An 18,733-nucleotide genomic window follows, 5' to 3' on the forward strand; every position below is an offset into this window, starting at 1 on the left:
ATATCTTTTTTTGTTGTTGTCATCCAGGCTGGAATGCAGTGGCAATCACTGCTCACTGCAGGCTTGCACTCCTGGGCTCAAGTGATGCTCCCATCTCAGCCTTCCACAGTCCTGGGATTATAGGCATGAGTCACTGTGCCCAGCCAGGAATACCTAAAGAACATAATAATCTCTCTAGGCCTGATATTTTTAAACTTTATTGCATATAGGATTCACCCAGAAAATCTGTTAAATGTCAATTCTCTGGCCTAGAAACTGTATCTATTGGTCCGCCACTCATTATATTTTAGGGATGAAGTGGTCCTGAGAATCAACAAACTCCTTTAGGAGTTTCTGCTGCAGATGGCTTAATGATAAGTCTATGAGAAATTGTTCTAGGATCTTCCAAGTATCTTCATAAAGGCCTCAGAATATCCCTGGGGATGGAGGGATGTCCAAGACAAATGTCTGTATTTTCTCAATGTATTCATACAGGTAAAGCTAGGTTAAAACAAACATCAGTGTTAGACTTTAAAAAGTAAATAAGTCATAAAAGGACAATATGCAATCAGACATTCAGGAAACATAGAAAAGCAGCTCTACCATTTTACCTCAAGACAGGACTGAAACACATTAGTATATATGAGTCCCTCCAGATTTTTCTTGTAAAATTGCAGGAAAAAAAATAAATCCTTGTCACCTACTGCTCCCATCTCGAGGCTCAGCCCAAATAATGGCTCTGGAGCCCCACCATCACATGGGGAACTGAACGCTAGGGTGTGCTCCCCAGATCCTCAAAGGCACAGGGCTGAAGGATGGGAACCTCTGAGGAAGCACTGTGGCTGACAGCTCCCAACTATCAACTCTCTCCAGAAATTGCTTCAGCTGGAAAGAGCTCCTCACCTGGGGCTCCTTTCTGGGGCAGCCTGCATACAATGACTGATCAGAAGAGGAACAAATGTTTAAGCCACACTGAAGAGAGGAGGTGACAGAATACTACACAAACATTTAGTTCTGATTTGCATCAAATTTAAGAAGCTTGATTTCTGGGGAATGAAGTAGTAGGGACACCTATTCTACTTCCTTCCCCATGCACATATCATGCTGTGCAACATCTGCCCTGAGGCGTTATGGGTAAAGATGAGATGATTGTCAATATTACGATCTTGCTTAGAAAGACACATTGCTTAGCACATCAGGAAACCAAACAACCTTAGAGGTGAGTGTTCTGCTCTAGTAACTAACATGAAAGCCCTTATACTAGCTATTGATATTATTATCTTATTACTTTGCATTTATATAGCTACAGGGAGAAAAGGGGCTTTAAAAAGTCTGAGGAAATGGAAATAATACCACTTTACTGCCAAAGACACCCGGATACCCATTACAAATTCAGTTGTCAGATAAACGAGGTTGCATTGGAGGTGCCCTATTTCAGAATAAGCAGGATGGGAGGAACTTTTCAAATCCCTATTCTGGAAATCTGTCTTATCGCCTTTCAATGACATTGGATTTGTGCATTTATCTGGAAATCAGAGGTGATTTCTGTCAACTCCTTGCTGTAGTCACATTTCAATTAAAAACCTGAAAGAGCCCTCTTATCAGGCCCCAGCATTCGTCTGAGTCATCACTGAATATACTTTCCTCAGAAACAGGATTTGTATTTTCTGTTTCATTGACTACAGAAGTTATTCCAGATTAAATGTGGCTTTGCTCACCAACCTACTTCTCAAAATTCATAAGGTCTTCAGTTCCCAGGATACACTGCCTTCCTCCACCAAAGTAAACTCAACAGTTCGTGATTCTATTTAACACAAATTCTAGAAAACTTGAGATTCACTTAATAGTGATTTGTTAAAATAAATTAGTTTTTTTAATTAGAGTATTTAAACGTGGGCCCTTAGAAAAGACTATCAATCCAGTTAATAGAACTAATCATTAATGACAGTACATCTATTTGTTCAACCACTTGGGAAAAATACCTAATCTCTGTAATGTCAATTACCAAACAATAATCAAAACATTATCTATATTTTCAAAGAAACCTGTTAGTGGCATATTTCTAGGGGTTTTTATACCTCACAATTTCTAAAATCTTCATTAAGCTTGTAAATACTGAACACTAAAGAAGATATCACATCTACCTATGTTTGTATGTACACATATGATACATATTCACATGTGAGTAAAGCCCTTTTTGTTTTAAAGATAACCCACCTGGATGGAGTGTATCTAAATCAAGAGTATGGATGCCAAAAATCATATTTCTTTGCAAGATTGTGATTAATCTTAGAATTCATAAAATTTATAAATTATCAAGACATGGAAAAATCTTGGAAATTATATTGTTCAACTTTAATTTAACATACAAGAACACAGAGAACCATCAAGATCTCATCTGAAATATACTCAAATGAATATACTTGAATGAGAGTAGACACATTAAAGCCTGGGTTCAAATTCTTCATCTACCACTTGGCTTGAGGAAGTTATTTAAAGTCTCTCAGCCTCAGTGTCCTCATTTATAAAATGGGACTAAGTTCACTTGAAAACCGTTTTAAGATGAATTAAACATTGAACATCAAACCTGGCATAGGTGCTCAATTAAGTATGGTTGTAGTTATTATTACATGTGCCTAGTAACTTAGGAAGTACTATGAAGTAGCCACAAAATTAAATATAACACCAGGCTAAGAATAATTTACATATTTTAAAGGATCCAGAGCTGAGAAAATGTGAAATGGGGTAGTTAGCCTGGACTAGAACAATAATTTAGAGGATAGGGAAGAGAGGTGTCTCTTTCAGCTGATATAAAAAGCTCAAGAGATAAGGTCATATATTTTCTGAAAACAAGAAACAGAATAATTTCCACGACTCTGTCTGCATACATTCTGCAGCCTGCTGCATTACCCATATAAGCTCATTTTCCCTCCAGTGCAATGTATCCAGTAAAAATGTTTATAATATTTATCATTAACCACGGTTTTACCAAAATCAAAATGTTAAAGAGGTTGCATAACATATAATATGATATACTTAGACCCTGAACCTAATCGTTTTTTGGACTACTGATCCTAATATCCATCATGTAGTTTATCATTGATCTTAATGGAAATTTTACAGAGCCATTAAAATCATGGAAGAACTAAATGTATTTTAAATTTATTTGCAAAAGTGCTAATAAATGAGTCAATACTTTGGAAAAGGTAAGGAAAGAATATAACAATCTAGAATAACAGATTTTTTAACAAGTACTTTTCTCTTTTATCTCTAAATGATGTTTTTAAAGTGGAGAATGTTTTTAAATTGTCAATTAAACCTTTAGAATATATTATGCACCCAATATTCTGCACTAAGCCACAAACTATAATGCTCTGTTCCTACAAGTAACTGAGCATTTCCTCTGTCCTGCAACTAAATATTCTAAGCAAGAGGCAATATTATGTGCTCCAAAATTCTGTTTGTTGCCATCACCAGAGTATTTCAGTCTTTCTCATTTCTCCTTCATGCCAAGCCTGGACAGATAGTGGTCCTGCTCTGCCAAACAAAGGTCCTGGGCTAGTTCATCAACCAGCCAATGAGCCAAAAAGTATTTCTTAAAACCCTTACCTCAGGCTGGGAGCGGTGGCTCACGCCTGTAATCCCAGCACTTTAGGAGGCCGAGGCGGGAGGATCATTTGAGGTCAGGAGTTCAAGACCAGCCTGGCCAACATGGTAAAACCCCGTCTCTACTAAAAAAAAAAAACACAAAATATTCGCCGGGTGTGGTGGCACATGCCTGTAGCTACTCAGGAGGCTGAAGCAGGAGAATCGCTTGAACCTGGGAGGCTGAGGTTGCAGCGAGCCAAGATTGTGCCACTGCACTCCAGCCTGGGAGACAGAGCAAGACTGTCTCAAAAAACAAAAAAACAACCCTTACCTCCTTGTGTTCAGCATTGCAATGACTACTATTGGAGATTACAAAAGATGTAGAGAACATTGTCTACATCCTTGAGAAGACCATATTATGATTAAGACACAAAATGGCAATAATAATGATAATGATAGCTGTCATTTATTGGTGCATATTGTACCAGATGTTTTACCTACACTTCCTCCCTACACACACTTAATTAAATGGTAAGTATTTAAAAATTATATATAAGCACTTAAAAATGGCTCTGCGTATTGGTACTATAGATGTTTAGACAGAAAAATCAACATCAATTTCTAAAAATAGTGACTGCATAAGAGTGCTGAGATGACAAGGGATTCACTTCTTCATTTGTCAAATAATGTGTCATGTTTTAACATTGTTTTTAAAATTTAAAAAATGCATAAATTTGATTCATTGTACGAGTAAGTACATTTCTTTGAAAACTGAAGATGTCTCTTAGATACCAGGTATGTTGTATGAACAAATTTAAATGATACGCTGTATGCAAAGAGACTACCTGAGAACAGCGAATTCTCAATCAAGATAAATTATCTTTTCCTTTCCTGCAAAGAAAGAGTACCGTTCATTACTTTGCCTAGAAGAATGCCAGTAATAAATTTAGATAAGCCAATCTCATTGATTCCTAACGCAAAGGATTAGCATAAATAAAAGAAAAAACTCAAGAATTGACCTGTTTATTATAATAATTCAAAGCCATGAAGCATATCAGAGAGAAATACTATGTAACACAAAGGTCTTTTTTTAGATCATAAATGATAGCTCAGTTTTTAAAATTTCCCTTCATATCAGAAAGTGATTTCTCCTACCAGAACAAAGCTGGTAGATCATCAACACCAATATAAAATATATATGCAATGTAAAACCAAGGGAAACCTCTCAATAGATGCAGAAAAAGTATTTGGCAAAATTTTATACCCATTGTGGTAAAAAAATCTCTCAGCAAACTAGGAATAGAAAGGAACTGCCTCTATTTCATAAAGACTGACTTTTAAAAAAACTACAGTTAATAACATAATTAATGGTGAAAGACTGAACTTGCTTTCCCTAAGAGCAGGAAGAAGATGATGTCTGCTTTTAATATTTCTATTTAACATTGTATTAGAGGTTCCAGTCAATATAATAAGGCAAGAAAAAATAAAGACATATAGAAAATACCAACAAGTCTATAAAAACTTTCCATCCATCTATTATGTGAGTTTAGCAAAGTCACAAGATGCTAAACCAATACAAAAAAATCAATAGTATTTCTATACATGAGCAAAAATTGATTTAAAATGGAAAATTTTAAAATACTGGTTATAATACAAGCAAGATCATTTTTAAAAAATAAACAAGAAATAGTTGAGATTCAATTAACAAAATATATGAAAACTTTATACCAAAAAGCAAAGATTTTTGTAAGAAATTTTAAAGACCTAAATAAATAGAGAGATATATTATGTTCATGAATTGAAAGATTCAGCGTAGTGGTCAATTCTCCACAAATGGATCTGTGGATTCAAAGTTTCAATCCAAGTCCCAGGAAGCTGTTTTTGTGAATATTTAAAAGTTGATTCCAAAATGTATGTAAAATGTAAAGGACTTAGAATAGCCAAAACAATTTTGGAAAAATAAAACACACAAACACACACAGTTGAAGGACTTACACTATCTGAATTGTGAAAAAGCTACATTAATCAAGATAGTTTGGCATTGGGAAAGATTTGGAACATAGATCAATTGAACAGAGTTCAGAAATAGACCTACATGAATAATTCGTTTTGACTAAGATTAGAGGGTAATTCAGTGGAGAAGGCATGCTGGGACAAGTGGATATGCCAAAAATAAAAATAAAGAGCTTTAATCCTTACCACAACCTCATTGATTTCTTTCCAAAACAAGCCAGTGTTGACTTTAAGAACCAAGTCTAATTACCTAAAGTTAATTCTCACACAGTTTAATAGAAGAACCTTTTTTTCCTTTTAAAAAAATTTAAACTAGAGGTTACCTTACTTGACGTTTAATGTATTTTTCATGTTTTCCCCTATTGCTTTAAGATAATGCATATAAAATAAAGTTCAGACAATATTCTTGAATAACCATGCATTTTCACAAATTGTTAGAATACTGAAGGACGTCTTTTTAGGCTTAGTATTTTGCTTACGTAAGGAGAGAGTGAAACACAGATGTTGTCTCTTAAACTAACTCACAGAGGTGCCAACGTGGTCATCAAGAAAGAGGAGCTAAATTTGCTCCACCCTTCATTGGTTTTAAGTGGTGATTCTGAGTGGTGGTTTTGCCTTCAGTCAGAAACCAGCTGCGGTTGTTTTTAAAATACATTTCTGAGCTTCACCCAGACTTAATCAGAATCTTGGGAGCTGGCTTCAGGAATTTGCATTTAAAATCAGTTTTTCCAAAAGATTCTTAATATAGTTTGAAAACCACTAGAAGAGTGGGTATAATAAACTGTAATAACATGGAAAAAGTCTGACTTTGCATAATTTTGTAACAAACCTAAAATCTTATTGTTGTAAAAGAGAGACTGGAGAGTGGATACTCTATTGGTATGACTAAAGCAACGAGTTCATTCCTAGGGAGTCAGTGGTTCTGTGTCAAGGTATCAGGGTGCCCGGAGCCCGCCGCAAGGGCAGGCGAGACCTCCTCCGGCCGTATGACAGGGCTCGTTTGCAGCTGCCCCGCAGTGCCTGCCCGCGCTGTGACGAGCTCGCTGGTGTCTAGCTGGGGCAGTGCCGAGAGGCCGTGCGGGTGAAAGGCCGGGATTCGTGGAGCCGGGCATTCGAGCGCATCGCTGCATCGCGCTAGGGCAGACACGGGCCCGCAGCCGGGATCCCGGGCCGATCGGCCAACCGTGCCAGGATCCCACTCGAGGCCCGTCTGGCCCCCGCCCATCGCCCTAGAGCGAGCCTCTGTCTGAGCTCGGCCCCTGAACCTCGCAGAGCGAGGTCGACGTCCTGGCAAGGCGTCCTCCGCCCGTAGCCCGAAGATTGGAAAGCAAGGGCGCCATATTGTGGAATGTTCCGGAATGCCGTTAGATGTCGAAGTGGGCAGCGATTGACAACTGTGGGCCTTTGACAGTTACTGGCTAGGCTCTAGGCCAGGCTAGGCTGGCCTTGGAAAGCAAGGGCGCCATCTTGTGGAATGTTCCGAAATGCCGTTAGGTGTCGAAGTGGGCAGCGGTTGACAACTGTGGGCCTTTGACAGTTTAGGCTAGGCTAGGCTAGGCTAGGGAGATGGGTAGAAGCAGTGTGGTAAGGATAATGAGTGTAGGGAGGAAGGGGGTGGGTTTTGTATGTTCGAGTTGTCATTTTATTTTTACGTTGTTGGATATAGGAAGTAGTGTAATTGAGGTGGAATAGATTAGGCGTAGGTAGAAATAGAGGTTGAGGAGAGTGATAATGGCCATGATGGTGGGGATAATGAGGCTATTGTTTTTTGTGAATTCTTCAATGATAATTCATTTGGGCAAGAAGCCGGTTAGTGGGGGTAGGCCTCCTAGGGAGAGGAGGGTGGATGGAATTAGAGGAGTTAATGATGTTAGCTTGTTTCAGGTGCGAGATAGTAGTAAGGTTGTGGTGCTGGAGTTTGAGTAACAGAAATGCGGTAGTAGTTAGGGTGATGTAGATAGTTAAATTAAGAATGGTTATGTTGGGGTTGTATGGTAGAACTGCTATTATTCAGCCTATGTGGGTGATTGAGGAGTATGCTAGGATTTTGCGCAGCTGGGTTTGGTTTAGTCCACCTCAGCTGCCTGCTATAATGGATAAGATTGAAAGAGTGAGGAGAAGGTTTACGTTCAGTGATGAAGAAATTTGGTATATAATTGAGATGGGGGCTAATTTTTGTCATGTGAGGAGGAGTAGGCCGGATATTAGGGGGGTGCCTTGGGTAACTTCTGGAACTCAGAAGTGAAAGGGGGCTATTCCTAGTTTTATTGCCATGGCTATTATAATTATTAATGATGAGCACTGATTAGTAGTATTGGTTATGGTTCATTGTCCGGAGAATATGTTGTTGGAGAGGACAGCTATTAGGAGAATTATGGACGCGGTTGCTTGTGTGAGAAAATATTTGATGGCAGCTTCTGTGGAGCGAGGGCTTATTTTTTTGGTTAGAACTGGGATAAAAGCTAGCATGTTTATTTCTAGGCCTACTCAGGTAAAAAATCAGTGTGAGCTTAGCGCTGTAATGAGTGTGCCTGCAAAGACGGTAGAGTAGATGATGGGTTGGGCTAGGGGATTAATTAGTACGGGAAGGGTATAACCAACATTTTCGGGGTATGGGCCCGATAGCTTATTTAGCTGACCTTACTTTAGGATGGGGTGTGATAGGTGGCACGGAGAATTTTGGATTCTCAGGGATGGGTTCGATTCTCATAGTCCTAGAAATAAGGGGATTTGAACTATTATTTACTCTATCAAAGTAATTCTTTTATCAGACATATTTCTTAGGTTTGAGGGGGAATGCTGGAGATTGTAGTGGGTATGGAGATGTATCACATGAGTGATGCTAGGGTGAGTGGTAGGAAGTTTTTTATAGGAGGTGTATGAGTTGGTCGTAGCGAAATCGGGGATGTGCTGTTCGAATTCATAGGAACAGGGAGGTTAGAAGTAGAGCTTTGGTGACAAAATATGTCGTGTAGAGTTCAGGGGAGTGTGCATTGTATGTTGTTCCTAGGAAGATTGTAGTGGTGAGGGTATTTATTATAATAATGTTTATGTATTCGGCCATGAAAAATAGGGCAAAGGGGCCTGTGGCATATTCGATGTTAAAGCCTGAGACTAATTCAGATTCTCCTTCAGTAAGGTCGAAGGGGGTTCGGTTGGTTTCTGCTAGTGTAGAGATAAATCATATTATGGCCAAGGGTCATGATGGCAGGATTAGTCAGAGGTGCTCTTGTGTTGTGATAAGGGTAGAGAGGTTGAAGGAACCACTTATTAGTAGTGTTGATAATAGAATAATGGCTAGAGTGACTTCATATGAGATTGTTTGGGCTACTGCTCGTAATGCGCCGATCAAGGCGTAGTTCGAGTTTGATGCTCACCCTGATCAGAGGATTGAGTAAACGGCTAGGCTAGAGGTGGCTAGGATAAATAGGAGGCCTAAGTTAAGGTTGACTAGGGGGTTAGGCATGGGGAGGGGAGTTCATAGTAGGAGGGCGATGGTGAGGGCTAAGGTTGGGGCGGTGATGTAGAGGGTGATGGTTGAAGTGGAGGGTTTTAGGGGTTCTTTAGTGAAGAGTTTTATGGCGTCAGCGAAAGGCTGTAGTAGTCCGTAGGGACCTACAATGTTGGGGCCTTTGCGTAGTTGTATGTAGCCTAGAATTTTTCGTTCGGTTAGCATTAGGAATGCTATTGCGATTAGGATAGGTACAATGAGGAGTAGGAGGTTGGTCATGGGTATATTGTTAAGAAGAGGAATTGAACCTCTGATTTTAAAGTTTTAAGTTTTATGCGATTACCGGGCTCTGCCATCTTAACAAACCCTGGTCTTGGGTGGGTATTGGTGTGGTATTAAATTGAGATGATATCATTTATGTGGGAAGGCGCTTTGTGAAGTAGGCCTTATTTCTCTTGTCCTTTCGTACAGGGAGAAATTTAGAACAGATAGAAACCGACCTGGATTACTCCGGTCTGAACTCAGATCACGTAGGACTTTAATCGTTGAACAAACGAACCTTTAATAGCGGCTGCGCCATCGGGATGTCCTGATCCAACATCGAGGTCGTAAACCCTATTGTTGATATGGACTCTGGAATAGGATTGCGCTGTTATGCCCGCCTCTTCACGGGTAGGTCAATTTCACTTGTTGAAAGTAAGAGACAGCTGAACCCTCGTGGAGCCATTCATACAAGTCCCTATTTAAGGAACAAGTGATTATGCTACCTTTGCACGGTTAGGGTACCGCGGCCGTTAAACATATGTCACCGGGCAGGCAGTGCCTCTAATACTGATAATGCTAGAGGTGATGTTTTTGGTAAACAGGCGGGGTAAGATTTGCCGAGTTCAATTACTTTTTTTAACCTTTCCTTGTGGGCATGCCTGTGTTGGGTTAACAGTTGGGGTAATAATGGCTTGTTGGTTGGTTGTAGATATTGGGCTGTTAATTGTCAGCTTAATATTTTGGTCTGATGTAGGCTTATGCGGAGGAGAATGTTTTCATGTTACTTATACTAACATTAGATCTTCTATAGGGTAATAGATTGGTCCAACTGAGTGTAAGGAGTTCAGTTGTATGTTTGGGATTTTTTTTTTTTTTGGTTAAGTGTTTTTTTATTTTTTATTTATTATTATTATTATTATTTTTTTAATCATACTTTAAGATTTAGGGTACATGTGCACATTGTGCAGGTTAGTTACATATGTATACATGTGCCAGGCTGGTGCGCTGCACCCACTAACTCGTCATCTAGCATTAGGTATATCTCCCAATGCTATCCCTCCCCCCTCCCCCCTCCCCACCACAGTACCCAGAGTATGATATTCCCCTTCCTGTGTCCATGTGATCTCATTAATCACTGGATTAAGAAAATGTGGCACATATACACCATGGAATACTATGAAGCCATAAAAAATGATGACCTCATATCCTTTGTCGGGATATGGATGAAATGTTTAGGCTAGGCTAGGCTGGGCTGGGCTGGGCTGGGCTGGGCTGGGCTAGGCTAGTGGGCTAGGCTAGTGGGCTAGGCTAGTAGGCTAGGCTAGTAGGCTAGGCTAGGCTAGGCTAGGCTAGGCTAGTAGGCTAGGCTAGGCTAGGCTAGTAGGCTAGGCTAGGCTAGGCTAGGCTAGGCTAGGCTAGGCTGGGCTAGTAGGCTAGGCTAGGCTAGGCTAGGCTAGGCTAGGCTAGGCTAGTAGGCGAGGCTAGGCTAGGCTAGGCTAGGCTAGGCTAGGCTAGTAGGCTAGGCTAGGCTAGGCTAGGCTAGGCTAGTAGGCTAGGCTAGGCTAGCCTAGGCTAGGCTAGGCTAGTAGGCTAGGCTAGGCTAGGCTAGGCTAGGCTAGGCTAGTAGGCTAGGCTAGGCTAGGCTAGGCTAGGCTAGTAGGCTAGGCTAGGCTAGGCTAGGCTAGGCTAGTAGGCTAGGCTAGGCTAGGCTAGGCTAGGCTAGTAGGCTAGGCTAGGCTAGGCTAGGCTAGGCTAGTAGGCTAGGCTAGGCTAGGCTAGTAGGCTAGGCTAGGCTAGGCTAGGCTAGGCTATGCTAGGCTAGTAGGCTAGGCTAGGCTAGGCTAGGCTAGGCTAGGCTAGTAGGCTAGGCTAGGCTAGGCTAGGCAAGGCTAGGCTAGGCTAGGCTAGGCAAGGCTAGGCTAGGCTAGTAGGCTAGGCTAGGCTAGGCTAGGCTAGGCTAGGCTACTAGGCTAGGCTAGGCTAGGCTACTAGGCTAGGCTAGGCTAGGCTAGGCTAGTAGGCTAGGCTAGGCTAGGCTAGGCTAGGCTAGTAGGCTAGGCTAGGCTAGGCTAGGCTAGGCTAGTAGGCTAGGCTAGGCTAGGCTAGGCTAGGCTAGGCTAGTAGGCTAGGCTAGGCTAGGCTAGGCTAGGCTAGGCTAGTAGGCTAGGCTAGGGTAGGCTAGGCTAGGCTAGGCTAGGCTAGTAGGCTAGGCTAGGCTAGGCTAGGCTGGGCTAGTATGCTAGGCTAGGCTAGGCTAGGCTAGGCTAGTAGGCTAGGCTAGGCTAGGCTAGGCTAGGCTAGTAGGCTAGGCTAGGCTAGGCTAGGCTAGGCTAGGCTAGTAGGCTAGGCTAGGCTAGTAGGCTAGGCTAGGCTAGTAGGCTAGGCTAGGCTAGGCTAGGCTAGGCTAGGCTAGGCTAGGAGGCTAGGCTAGGCTAGGCTAGGCTAGTAGGCTAGGCTAGGCTAGGCTAGGCTAGGCTAGTAGGCTAGGCTAGGCTAGGCTAGGCTAGGCTAGGCTAGTAGGCTAGGCTAGGCTAGGCTAGTAGGCTAGGCCAGGCTAGGCTAGTAGGCTAGGCTAGGCTAGGCTAGGCTAGGCTAGTAGGCTAGGCTAGGCTAGGCTAGGCTAGGCTAGTAGGCTAGGCTAGGCTAGGCTAGGCTAGGCTAGGCTAGGCTAGTAGGCTAGGCTAGGCTAGGCTAGGCTAGGCTAGGCTAGTAGGCTAGGCTAGGCTAGGCTAGGCTAGTAGGCTAGGCTAGGCTAGGCTAGGCTAGGCTAGGCTACGCTAGTAGGCTAGGCTAGGCTAGGCTAGGCTAGTAGGCTAGGCTAGGCTAGGCTAGGCTAGGCTAGTAGGCTAGGCTAGGCGAGGCTAGTAGGCTAGGCTAGGCTAGGCTAGGCTAGGCTAGGCTAGGCTAGTAGGCTAGGCTAGGCTAGGCTAGTAGGCTAGGCTAGGCTAGGCTAGTAGGCTAGGCTAGGCTAGGCTAGGCTAGGCTAGGCTAGGCTAGGCTAGTAGGCTAGGCTAGGCTAGGCTAGGCTGGTAGGCTAGGCTAGGCTAGGCTAGGCTAGGCTAGGCTAGGCTAGTAGGCTAGGCTAGGCTAGGCTAGGCTAGGCTAGGCTAGGCTAGTAGGCTAGGCTAGGCTAGGCTAGGCTAGGCTAGAAGGCTAGGCTAGGCTAGGCTGGGCTAGGCTAGGCTAGGCTAGTAGGCTAGGCTAGGCTAGGCTAGGCTAGGCTAGGCTAGTAGGCTAGGCTAGGCTAGGCTAGGCTAGGCTAGGCTAGTAGGCTAGGCTAGGCTAGGCCAGGCTAGGTTATGCTAGGCTAGGCTAGTAGGCTAGGCTAGGCTAGGCTAGGCTAGGCTAGTAGGCTAGGCTAGGCTAGGCTAGGCTAGTAGGCTAGGCTAGGCTAGGCTAGGCTAGGCTAGGCTAGTAGGCTAGGCTAGGCTAGGCTAGGCTAGGCTAGTAGGCTAGGCTAGGCTAGGCTAGGCTAGGCTAGGCTAGTAGGCTAGGCTAGGCTAGGCTAGGCTAGGCTAGGCTAGTAGGCTAGGCTAGGCTAGGCTAGGCTAGGCTAGGCTAGGCTAGTAGGCTAGGCTAGGCTAGGCTAGGCTAGGCTAGGCTAGTAGGCTAGGCTAGGCTAGGCTAGTAGGCTAGGCTAGGCTAGGCTAGGCTAGGCTAGTAGGCTAGGCTAGGCTAGGCTAGGCTAGGCTAGGCTAGGCTAGTAGGCTAGGCTAGGCTAGTAGGCTAGGCTAGGCTAGTAGGCTAGGCTAGGCTAGGCTAGGCTAGGCTAGGCTGGGCTAGTAGGCTAGGCTAGGCTAGGCTAGTAGGCTAGGCTAGGCTAGGCTAGGCTAGGCTAGTAGGCTAGGCTAGGCTAGGCTAGGCTAGGCTAGGCTAGTAGGCTAGGCTAGGCTAGGCTAGGCTAGGCTAGTAGGCTAGGCTAGGCTAGGCTAGGCTAGTAGGCTAGGCTAGGCTAGGCTAGGCTAGGCTAGGCTAGGCTAGTAGGCTAGGCTAGGCTAGGCTAGGCTAGGCTAGGCTACTAGGCTAGGCTAGGCTAGGCTAGGCTAGGCTAGTAGGCTAGGCTACGCTAGGCTAGGCTAGGCTAGGCTAGTACGCTAGGCTAGGCTAGGCTAGTAGGCTAGGCTAGGCTAGGCTAGGCTAGGCTAGGCTAGGCTAGTAGGCTAGGCTAGGCTAGGCTAGTAGGCTAGGCTAGGCTAGGCTAGGCTAGTAGGCTAGGCTAGGCTAGGCTAGGCTAGGCTAGGCTAGGCTGGGCTAGTAGGCTAGGCTAGGCTAGGCTAGGCTAGGCTAGGCTAGGCTAGTAGGCGAGGCTAGGCTAGGCTAGGCTAGGCTAGGCTAGGCTAGTAGGCTAGGCTAGGCTAGGCTAGGCTAGGCTAGTAGGCTAGGCTAGGCTAGGCTAGGCTAGGCTAGGCTAGTAGGCTAGGCTAGGCTAGGCTAGGCTAGGCTAGGCTAGTAGGCTAGGCTAGGCTAGGCTAGGCTAGGCTAGTAGGCTAGGCTAGGCTAGGCTAGGCTAGGCTAGTAGGCTAGGCTAGGCTAGGCTAGGCTAGGCTAGTAGGCTAGGCTAGGCTAGGCTAGGCTAGGCTAGTAGGCTAGGCTAGGCTAGGCTAGGCTAGGCTAGTAGGCTAGGCTAGGCTAGGCTAGTAGGCTAGGCTAGGCTAGGCTAGGCTAGGCTATGCTAGGCTAGTAGGCTAGGCTAGGCTAGGCTAGGCTAGGCTAGGCTAGTAGGCTAGGCTAGGCTAGGCTAGGCAAGGCTAGGCTAGGCTAGGCTAGGCAAGGCTAGGCTAGGCTAGTAGGCTAGGCTAGGCTAGGCTAGGCTAGGCTACTAGGCTAGGCTAGGCTAGGCTACTAGGCTAGGCTAGGCTAGGCTAGGCTAGTAGGCTAGGCTAGGCTAGGCTAGGCTAGGCTAGTAGGGTAGGCTAGGCTAGGCTAGGCTAGGCTAGTAGGCTAGGCTAGGCTAGGCTAGGCTAGGCTAGGCTAGTAGGCTAGGCTAGGGTAGGCTAGGCTAGGCTAGGCTAGGCTAGTAGGCTAGGCTAGGCTAGGCTAGGCTGGGCTAGTATGCTAGGCTAGGCTAGGCTAGGCTAGGCTAGGCTAGTAGGCTAGGCTAGGCTAGGCTAGGCTAGGCTAGGCTACGCTAGTAGGCTAGGCTAGGCTAGGCTAGGCTAGTAGGCTAGGCTAGGCTAGGCTAGGCTAGGCTAGTAGGCTAGGCTAGGCGAGGCTAGTAGGCTAGGCTAGGCTAGGCTAGGCTAGGCTAGGCTAGGCTAGTAGGCTAGGCTAGGCTAGGCTAGTAGGCTAGGCTAGGCTAGGCTAGTAGGCTAGGCTAGGCTAGGCTAGGCTAGGCTAGGCTAGGCTAGGCTAGGCTAGGCTAGGCTAGGCTAGTAGGCTAGGCTAGGCTAGGCTAGGCTGGTAGGCTAGGCTAGGCTAGGCTAGGCTAGGCTAGGCTAGGCTAGTAGGCTAGGCTAGGCTAGGCTAGGCTAGGCTAGGCTAGTAGGCTAGGCTAGGCTAGGCTAGGCTAGGCTAGAAGGCTAGGCTAGGCTAGGCTGGGCTAGGCTAGGCTAGGCTAGTAGGCTAGGCTAGGCTAGGCTAGGCTAGGCTAGGCTAGTAGGCTAGGCTAGGCTAGGCTAGGCTAGGCTAGGCTAGTAGGCTAGGCTAGGCTAGGCCAGGCTAGGTTATGCTAGGCTAGGCTAGTAGGCTAGGCTAGGCTAGGCTAGGCTAGGCTAGTAGGCTAGGCTAGGCTAGGCTAGGCTAGTAGGCTAGGCTAGGCTAGGCTAGGCTAGTAGGCTAGGCTAGGCTAGGCTAGGCTAGGCTAGGCTAGTAGGCTAGGCTAGGCTAGGCTAGGCTAGGCTAGTAGGCTAGGCTAGGCTAGGCTAGGCTAGGCTAGGCTAGTAGGCTAGGCTAGGCTAGGCTAGGCTAGGCTAGGCTAGTAGGCTAGGCTAGGCTAGGCTAGGCTAGGCTAGGCTAGGCTAGTAGGCTAGGCTAGGCTAGGCTAGGCTAGGCTAGGCTAGGCTAGTAGGCTAGGCTAGGCTAGGCTAGTAGGCTAGGCTAGGCTAGGCTAGGCTAGGCTAGTAGGCTAGGCTAGGCTAGGCTAGGCTAGGCTAGGCTAGGCTAGTAGGCTAGGCTAGGCTAGTAGGCTAGGCTAGGCTAGTAGGCTAGGCTAGGCTAGGCTAGGCTAGGCTAGGCTGGGCTAGTAGGCTAGGCTAGGCTAGGCTAGTAGGCTAGGCTAGGCTAGGCTAGGCTAGGCTAGTAGGCTAGGCTAGGCTAGGCTAGGCTAGGCTAGGCTAGTAGGCTAGGCTAGGCTAGGCTAGGCTAGGCTAGTAGGCTAGGCTAGGCTAGGCTAGGCTAGTAGGCTAGGCTAGGCTAGGCTAGGCTAGGCTAGGCTAGGCTAGTAGGCTAGGCTAGGCTAGGCTAGGCTAGGCTAGGCTACTAGGCTAGGCTAGGCTAGGCTAGGCTAGGCTAGTAGGCTAGGCTACGCTAGGCTAGGCTAGGCTAGGCTAGTACGCTAGGCTAGGCTAGGCTAGTAGGCTAGGCTAGGCTAGGCTAGGCTAGGCTAGGCTAGGCTAGTAGGCTAGGCTAGGCTAGGCTAGTAGGCTAGGCTAGGCTAGGCTAGGCTAGTAGGCTAGGCTAGGCTAGGCTAGGCTAGGCTAGGCTAGGCTAGGCTGGGCTAGTAGGCTAGGCTAGGCTAGGCTAGGCTAGGCTAGGCTAGGCTAGTAGGCGAGGCTAGGCTAGGCTAGGCTAGGCTAGGCTAGGCTAGTAGGCTAGGCTAGGCTAGGCTAGGCTAGGCTAGGCTAGTAGGCTAGGCTAGGCTAGGCTAGGCTAGGCTAGGCTAGTAGGCTAGGCTAGGCTAGGCTAGGCTAGGCTAGTAGGCTAGGCTAGGCTAGGCTAGGCTAGGCTAGTAGGCTAGGCTAGGCTAGGCTAGGCTAGGCTAGTAGGCTAGGCTAGGCTAGGCTAGGCTAGGCTAGTAGGCTAGGCTAGGCTAGGCTAGGCTAGGCTAGTAGGCTAGGCTAGGCTAGGCTAGTAGGCTAGGCTAGGCTAGGCTAGGCTAGGCTATGCTAGGCTAGTAGGCTAGGCTAGGCTAGGCTAGGCTAGGCTAGGCTAGTAGGCTAGGCTAGGCTAGGCTAGGCAAGGCTAGGCTAGGCTAGGCAAGGCTAGGCTAGGCTAGTAGGCTAGGCTAGGCTAGGCTAGGCTAGGCTACTAGGCTAGGCTAGGCTAGGCTACTAGGCTAGGCTAGGCTAGGCTAGGCTAGTAGGCTAGGCTAGGCTAGGCTAGGCTAGGCTAGTAGGGTAGGCTAGGCTAGGCTAGGCTAGGCTAGTAGGCTAGGCTAGGCTAGGCTAGGCTAGGCTAGTAGGCTAGGCTAGGGTAGGCTAGGCTAGGCTAGGCTAGGCTAGTAGGCTAGGCTAGGCTAGGCTAGGCTGGGCTAGTATGCTAGGCTAGGCTAGGCTAGGCTAGGCTAGGCTAGTAGGCTAGGCTAGGCTAGGCTAGGCTAGGCTAGTAGGCTAGGCTAGGCTAGGCTAGGCTAGGCTAGGCTAGGCTAGTAGGCTAGGCTAGGCTAGTAGGCTAGGCTAGGCTAGTAGGCTAGGCTAGGCTAGGCTAGGCTAGGCTAGGCTAGTAGGCTAGGCTAGGCTAGGCTAGGCTAGTAGGCTAGGCTAGGCTAGGCTAGGCTAGGCTAGGCTAGTAGGCTAGGCTAGGCTAGGCTAGTAGGCTAGGCCAGGCTAGGCTAGTAGGCTAGGCTAGGCTAGGCTAGGCTAGGCTAGTAGGCTAGGCTAGGCTAGGCTAGGCTAGGCTAGTAGGCTAGGCTAGGCTAGGCTAGGCTAGGCTAGGCTAGGCTAGTAGGCTAGGCTAGGCTAGGCTAGGCTAGGCTAGGCTAGTAGGCTAGGCTAGGCTAGGCTAGGCTAGGCTAGGCTAGTAGGCTAGGCTAGGCTAGGCTAGGCTAGGCTAGGCTACGCTAGTAGGCTAGGCTAGGCTAGGCTAGGCTAGTAGGCTAGGCTAGGCTAGGCTAGGCTAGGCTAGTAGGCTAGGCTAGGCGAGGCTAGTAGGCTAGGCTAGGCTAGGCTAGGCTAGGCTAGGCTAGGCTAGTAGGCTAGGCTAGGCTAGGCTAGTAGGCTAGGCTAGGCTAGGCTAGTAGGCTAGGCTAGGCTAGGCTAGGCTAGGCTAGGCTAGGCTAGTAGGCTAGGCTAGGCTAGGCTAGGCTAGGCTAGGCTAGTAGGCTAGGCTAGGCTAGGCTAGGCTAGGCTAGGCTAGGCTAGTAGGCTAGGCTAGGCTAGGCTAGGCTAGGCTAGAAGGCTAGGCTAGGCTAGGCTGGGCTAGGCTAGGCTAGGCTAGTAGGCTAGGCTAGGCTAGGCTAGGCTAGGCTAGGCTAGGCTAGTAGGCTAGGCTAGGCTAGGCTAGGCTAGGCTAGGCTAGTAGGCTAGGCTAGGCTAGGCTAGGCTAGGCTAGTAGGCTAGGCTAGGCTAGGCCAGGCTAGGTTATGCTAGGCTAGGCTAGTAGGCTAGGCTAGGCTAGGCTAGGCTAGGCTAGGCTAGTAGGCTAGGCTAGGCTAGGCTAGGCTAGGCTAGGCTAGTAGGCTAGGCTAGGCTAGGCTAGGCTAGGCTAGTAGGCTAGGCTAGGCTAGGCTAGGCTAGGCTAGGCTAGTAGGCTAGGCTAGGCTAGGCTAGGCTAGGCTAGGCTAGTAGGCTAGGCTAGGCTAGGCTAGGCTAGGCTAGGTTAGGCTAGTAGGCTAGGCTAGGCTAGGCTAGGCTAGGCTAGGCTAGGCTAGTAGGCTAGGCTAGGCTAGGCTAGTAGGCTAGGCTAGGCTAGGCTAGGCTAGGCTAGTAGGCTAGGCTAGGCTAGGCTAGGCTAGGCTAGGCTAGGCTAGTAGGCTAGGCTAGGCTAGTAGGCTAGGCTAGGCTAGTAGGCTAGGCTAGGCTAGGCTAGGCTAGGCTGGGCTAGTAGGCTAGGCTAGGCTAGGCTAGTAGGCTAGGCTAGGCTATGCTAGGCTAGGCTAGGCTAGTAGGCTAGGCTAGGCTAGGCTAGACTAGGCTAGGCTAGTAGGCTAGGCTAGGCTAGGCTAGGCTAGGCTAGTAGGCTAGGCTAGGCTAGGCTAGGCTAGTAGGCTAGGCTAGGCTAGGCTAGGCTAGGCTAGGCTAGGCTAGTAGGCTAGGCTAGGCTAGGCTAGTAGGCTAGGCTAGGCTAGGCTAGTAGGCTAGGCTAGGCTAGGCTAGGCTAGGCTAGGCTAGGCTAGTAGGCTAGGCTAGGCTAGGCTAGGCTAGGCTAGGCTAGGCTAGTAGGCTAGGCTAGGCTAGTAGGCTAGGCTAGGCTAGGCTAGGCTAGGCTAGGCTAGAAGGCTAGGCTAGGCTAGGCTAGGCTAGGCTAGGCTAGAAGGCTAGGCTAGGCTAGGCTGGGCTAGGCTAGGCTAGGCTAGTAGGCTAGGCTAGGCTAGGCTAGGCTAGGCTAGGCTAGGCTAGTACG

General features: G+C 47.4%; 1 long non-coding RNA gene and 1 pseudogene across 1 annotated transcript in view; one reads left to right on the forward strand and one right to left on the reverse strand.

The window, feature by feature from the left end:
- Positions 1-8,356: 8,356 nt before the first annotated feature.
- Positions 8,357-9,346, reverse strand: LOC129144170 (NADH-ubiquinone oxidoreductase chain 1-like; annotated as a pseudogene).
- Positions 9,347-9,502: 156 nt separating this feature from the next.
- Positions 9,503-18,733, forward strand: part of LOC134810091 (uncharacterized) — a 44,125-nt gene continuing 34,894 nt past the window's right edge. Inside the window, exon 1 of the long non-coding RNA XR_010157285.1 lies at positions 9,503-9,703. This is a non-coding gene — a long non-coding RNA (uncharacterized LOC134810091). The remainder of the gene's footprint in view (positions 9,704-18,733) is intronic.

This window comes from Pan troglodytes, chromosome 4, assembly GCF_028858775.2.
Source record: "Pan troglodytes isolate AG18354 chromosome 4, NHGRI_mPanTro3-v2.0_pri, whole genome shotgun sequence".
Taxonomy (NCBI): Eukaryota; Metazoa; Chordata; class Mammalia; order Primates; family Hominidae; genus Pan; species Pan troglodytes.